We start from the raw sequence: 6,662 nt of genomic DNA, 5'->3' as shown, positions 1-6,662 counted from the left end.
AAGACCAGCACAGGTCCCCACCATACCAGATCCCTAAAGTTTGGAGCTTTAAAAGTCAGCAGGCGTGGCTGGGATAGAGGCCAAAGTGCACTGTGCTCCTCCAGGCAGGCAAACAACCGTGAGACAGACAACATGAAAATAGTGATCTGAAAATGCCTGGAATGCACAAGGGGAAATTGTTTGCTCTTCTGGGAGTGCTTCTGAGAGCAGCAAGCATGGATACTCCTCTCTTGGGACAAAGGAGCTTTTTTGCTGGTGCCATTTCCCTTCCTTCTCTCAGCATAAACTAACTTCAGTAAATAGTACAGTGCACACACTGCTGCTTAACCTGCTTACATCAAGTTCCACCCTCCTGTGCTCTGCTGGTACTGTTTTTATTTGGTACATGTGCCTAAGGACCAGCTCAGTGGGCCTCTTCCCCAGAAGAACAGCAGAAACCCCTGCACACACAACTTACTGACCAGAGAGTTCTGTAAGGCTTCAGTTCCAGTGGAAGTTGCATCATGTCTCATTTAACAAGCAGACAGAGCACACCTAGTTAAAACTCACCACACTCTGGCCAAGGTCCAAACACTGCCCATTGCAGACAAGGAGAACCTCTACAGATAGCTGGCCTGAAGGATGAATCAGCCAAAACACAGCAGCAGAGTGCATACAACACACACCAGAGACACTTCCTGAAATGCCAGACCTTGGACACTGTTATGACTTTTTCTTCATAAAGCCATTACTCTCAGGAACAGGAAACAACAGGTTTCTCTAAAACACAGAATAAGACAGAGATTTAGATAAAATGCCACGATGGAAGAATTCATCCCAAAAGAAACAAGAAAAGGTCACAGTCCGAGATCTAATTGAAATAGATATAAGTAATATGCCTGATGGAGAATTTAAAGTAATAATCATAAGGATACTTGCTGGGCTTGAGAACAGCATGGAAGACATCAGGGAGAATCTTACTGCAGAGATGAGAGTTAAAAACAACCAGTCAGAGGGGCGCCTGGTTGGCTTAGTTGGTTAAGCGTCCGACTTTCACTTAGGTCATGATCTTGCGGTTCGTGGGTTCTAGCCCCGTGTCGGGCTCTGTGCTGACTGCCAGCTCGGAGCCTGGAGCCTGTTTCAGTCTGTGAATCCCTCTCTCTCTGACCCTCCCCTGCTCTCTCTCTCTCTCTCTCCTAGAAATAAATAAAACATTAAAAAAAAAAACCAGTCAGAAATGAAGAATACAATAATTGAGATTTGAAACAGACTGGATGTAATGACCATGAGGATGGAAGAACCAGAGTAATTAATAAATGATATAGAAGATATAATAATGAAAAATAATGAAGCTGAACAAAAGAGAGCAAGAATTGTGGGTCACGAGAATAGACTTAGGGAACTCAGAGACACCATCAAATGTAATAACATTCACATCATAGGAGTACCAGAAGAAGAGAGGGAAAAAAGGGAAGAAGGTTTATGAGGAAATAAAAGCTGAAAAATTCCCTAATCTGGGAAAGGAAACAGACATCCAAATCCAGGACACACAGAAAACTATCAAATCAACAAAGCAAGCCAACACCAAGACATATTGTAGTTAAATTTGCAAAATATAGTGATAAAGAAAAAAATCCTAAAAGTGGTAATACAAGAGAAATCCCTTATTTACAATGGAAGAACCATAAGGCTAGCTACAGGTCTCACCACAGAAACTTTGCAGACCAGAAGGGAGTGGAATTATATATTCAACGTGCTAAATGGGAAAAATCTGCAGCCAAGAATAGTCTGTTCAGCAAGGTTATGATTCAGAGTAGAAGGAAAGATAAAGAATTTCCCAGACAAACAAAAAGTGAGGGAGTTTGTGACCATTAAACCAACCCTGCAAGAAATATTAAAGAGAACTATTTGAGTGGGAAAGAAAGACCAGAAAGGAACAAAGACTAGAAGGGAACAGAAAAAAATCTTTGTAAACAGTGGTAAAACAAGTAGTAAAATGGCACTAAACACATATCTATCAATAATTATTCTGAATGTAAATGGATTAAATGCTCCAATCAAAAGACATAGCGTGTCAGAATGCATAAAAAAACAAGACCCATCTTTATGCTGCTTACTCAGTTTAGACCTAAAGACATCTTCAGATTGAAAGTGAGGGGATGGAGAAACATTTACTAGGCAAATGGAAGTCAAAAGGAAGCCAGAGTAGCAATACTTATATCAGACAAACTCAATTTTAAACCAGAGACTGTAATAAAGTATGAAAAAAGACATTATATAATAGTGAAGGAGACTATCCAACAAGAAGATCTTTCAATTGTAAATATTTTGTCCCAAAACATGGAAGCACCCAAAATATGAAACAATTAATAACAAACATAAAGGAACTCATTGATAATAATACAATAATAGTAGGTTACTTTATTGTTTAAAGTTTATTTATTTATTTTGAGAGGAGAAAAGGTACATGTGCTTGCGAGTGGGTAAGGAGCAGAGAGACAGATAGGGAGAGAGAGAATCCCAACCTCTTAGCACAGAGCCTGACCAGTCGCTCAAACCTATGAACCATGAGATCATGACCTGCAACAAAATTAAGAGTCAGACACTCAACCCACTGAGCCATTCAGGTGCCCCAATAGCAGGGGACTTTAACACCCCACTCACATCAATGGACAGATCATCTAAGCAGAAAATCAACAAGGAAGCAATGGCTTTTAATGACACACTGGACAAGGTGAATTTAACAGATATATTCAGAACATTTCATCCTAAAGCAGCAGAATACACATTCTTTTCAAGTGAACATGGGACATTCTCCAGAACAGATCACATACTGGGTCACAAATCAGCCCTCAACAAGTACGAAAAGATTGAGATCATACCATGTCTATTTCCTGGCCACAGTGCAATGAAACTTGAAGTCCACCACAAGAAAAATTTTGGAAAAACCACAAATATGTGGAGGTGAAATAACATGCTACTAACTAATTAATGAGTCAACCACGATATCAAAGAAGAAGTTAAAAATTACTTAGAAACAAATGAAAATGAAAACATGATGATCCAAAACCTTTAGGATGCAGCAAAAGCAGTCATAAGAGGGAAGTATATAACAATCCTGCCTTACTTCAAGAAGCAAGAAAAACCTCAAAAAAACAACCTAACCTTACACCTAAAGTAGCTAGAGAAAGAACAAATGAAGCCTAAAGCCAGCAGAAGAAGGGAAATAATAAAGATTAGGACAGAAATAAATGATACAGAATTGGAAAAAACAAAAACCATAACACAATAGAACAGATGAATGAAACTAGGAGCTGATTTTTGAAAAGATTAATAAAATTGACACTTATCCAGACTTATCAAAAAGAGAGATGGACCCAAATAAATGATAGAGGAAAATAACAGCCAACACCACAGAAATACAATTATAAGAGAATATTATGAACATTTATATGCCAACAAACTGGACAATCTGGAAGAAATGGATAAATTCTTGAAACATATAAACTACCAAAACTGAAATAGGAAGAAATAGAAAACTTGAACAAACTGATATTCAGCAAAGAAATGGAATCAGTAAGAACAAATCTCCCAAAAAGCAAATGTCTGGGGCCAGATATCTTCACAGAGGAATTCTACCAAACATTAAAAAAATTTTTTTAATGTTTATTTATTTTTGAGACAGACACAGAGCATGATCAGGGGAGAGGCAGAAACAGAGAAGGAGACAGAATCTGAAGTAGGCTCCAGGCTCCGAGCTGTCAGCACAGAGCCCAATAGGGGCCTCAAACTCTCAGACCGTGAGATCATGACCTGAGCCAAAGTTGGATGCTCAACCCACTGAGCCACCCAGGCACCTCTCTACCAAACATTTAAAGAATTAATATCTATTTTTCTCAAACTATCCCAAAAAATAGAGAAGGAAGAAAACTTCCAAATTCGTTCTATGATGCCAGCATTACCCTGATTCCAAAAGCAGACAAAAACTCCACTAAAATAAGACAACTACAGGCCATTATCCCTCATAACCATGGATCCAAAAATTCTCAACAGATTCTCAACTAGCAAATCGAATCCAACAGTATATTAAAATAATCATTCACCATGATCAAGTGGGATTTATTGTCGGGCTATAAAGGTGGTTCAATATTTGCAAACCAATCGGTGTGATATACCACATTAATAAAAGAACGGATAAGAACCGTATAATTCTTTCAATAGATGCAGAAAAGACATTTGACAAAGTAACATCCATTCATTATAAAAACCCTTAAGAAGGTGGAAGTATAGAAGGAACATATCACAACATAGTAAAGGCCATTTGTGAAAAACTCACAGCTAAAATCATCCTCATTTGGGAAAATCTGAGAATTTTTCTTCTATGGTCAGGAATAAGATAGGGATATCCACTCTCACCACTGTTATTTAACATAGTACTGGATGTCCTAGCCACTGCAATTAGACAACAAAAAGAAATAAAGAACATCTTTATTGGCAAGGAAGAAGTCCAGCTTTCACTATTAGCAAATAACATGATACTCGACATAGAAAACCCAAAAGACTGTACCAAAAAATTGCTACAAATTCAGTAAACTTGCAGGATATAAAATCTATGTACAGAAATCTCTTGCACTTTTATGTTCCAATAATGAAGCAGCAGAAAGAGAAGTAAAGGAGTCTATCCCATACAATTTTGCAATTGTGGCAAAACCATAAGATACCTAGGAATAAACCAAAAGAGGTAAAAGATCTGTACTCTGAAAACTGTAAAACACTGATGAAAGAAACTGAAGAAGGCACAAAGAAATAGAAATGCATTCCATCCTCATGGATTTGAAAAACAAATATTGTCAAAATGTCTAAACTACCTAAAGCAATCTATACATTTAATGCAGTCCCTATCAAAATACCACTCTCATTATTCACAGAGCTGGAACAAAAAGCCCTAAAATTTGTATGGAACCACAAAAGACTCCAAATAGCCAAAGTAACCTTGAAGAAGAAAAGGAAAGCTTGAGACATCACATTTCTAGACGTCAAGTTGTATTACAAAGCTGTAGTGATCAAGACAGTATGGTACTGGCACAAAAGCAGACACATAGATCAATGGAACAGAATAGAAAACCCAGAAATGAACCCACAGCTAGATGGTTCATTAATCTTCAACAAAGCAGGAAAGAATGTCCAATGGAAGAAAGAGAGTCCCTTCAACAAATGGTGTTGAGAAAAATGGTCAGGGCATGCAAAAGAATGAAAATGGACCACTTTCTTACATCATACACAAAAATAAATTCAAAATGGATGAAAGACCTAAACAAGAGACAGGAAACCATCAAAATCCTAGAGAAGAACACAGGCAGTAATGTCTTTGACTGTGGATGTAGCAACTTCTTACTATGTAAGTCTCCAGAGGCAAGGGAAACAAATGCTGAAATAAACTACTGGAACCTCATCAAAATAAACAGCATCTGCACAGTGAAGGAAACAATCAACAAAACTAAAAGGCAGCTTATGGAATGGGAGATGTTTGTAAATGACATATCTGACAAAGGGTTAGTACAAAATCTATAAAGAACTTATAAAGCTCAACACCCAAAAACCAGAGAATCCAGTTAAAAATTGGCAGAACACATGACTAGACATTTTTCCAAAGAAGACATCCAGATGGCTAACAGACACATGAAAAGATGCTCAACAATACTCATCATTCAGGAAAATACAAATCAAAACTACAATGGGATACCACCTCACACCAATCAGAATGGCCAAAATTAACAACACAGAAAACAACAGATGTTGGCTAGAATGTGGAGAAAGGGGAACCTTCTTACGCTTTTTGTTGGGAATGCAAACTGAAGTGTTACCATTCAGCAATTGCGCTGTTAAGTATTTACCCAAAGGATACAAAAGTACTGATTCTAAGGGATAAATGTATCACAATGTTTATAGCAGCATTATCAACAATAGCCAAATTGTGGAAAGAGCCCAAATATCCATTGACTGATGACTTGATGAAAAAGAGGTGGTATATTATATTTATGCTCAGCCATGAAAAATAATGAAATCCTGCCCTTTGCAAAAATGTGGATGGAGCTAGAAAGTATTACGCAAAACAAAATAACTCAGAGAAAACAAAAACCATGTAATTTTACTCATGTGGAATTTAATAAACAAAACAAATGAACATAGGGTGAATAAAGAAAGATAAACCAGGAAACAAGACTCTTAACTATAGAGAACAAACTGAGAGTTAATGGAATGGAATTGGCTAGGGGCTGGGTTAAATAGGTGATGGGTACTGAGAAGGGCACTTGTGATGAGCACTGGATGCTGTATATAAGTGATGAATCACTACTGCACATGAAGCTAAAATTACACTTTATGTTGACTAACTGGAATTTAAATAAACATTTGGATAAATTTAAAAAATGGTATTTTAGATTAGGCTGTGACATTTTCTAGATCTAGCCAGTTATTAGTTAAACTAAGGTATCTTATCTTCTCAGAATTAATAAATGCAGATGCAATCTCAGTATCTACCTAAATAAAGTCATTTATTTCCAACAAAACCAAAAAAAATAAAACAAACAAAAAAACCCTTAAAAAAGTAAACACCAAATTAGCAGATATTTATGTAGCATTACTATCATCAACTCTTTATAAAGTCATCATCAGTATATTTT

The sequence above is a fragment of the Hyaena hyaena genome, unplaced genomic scaffold (genome assembly GCF_003009895.1).
Source record: "Hyaena hyaena isolate Hyena2069 unplaced genomic scaffold, ASM300989v1 scaffold_621, whole genome shotgun sequence".
In the NCBI taxonomy this organism is placed as follows: Eukaryota; Metazoa; Chordata; class Mammalia; order Carnivora; family Hyaenidae; genus Hyaena; species Hyaena hyaena.
Note: the sequence above shows the minus strand (reverse complement) of the source record.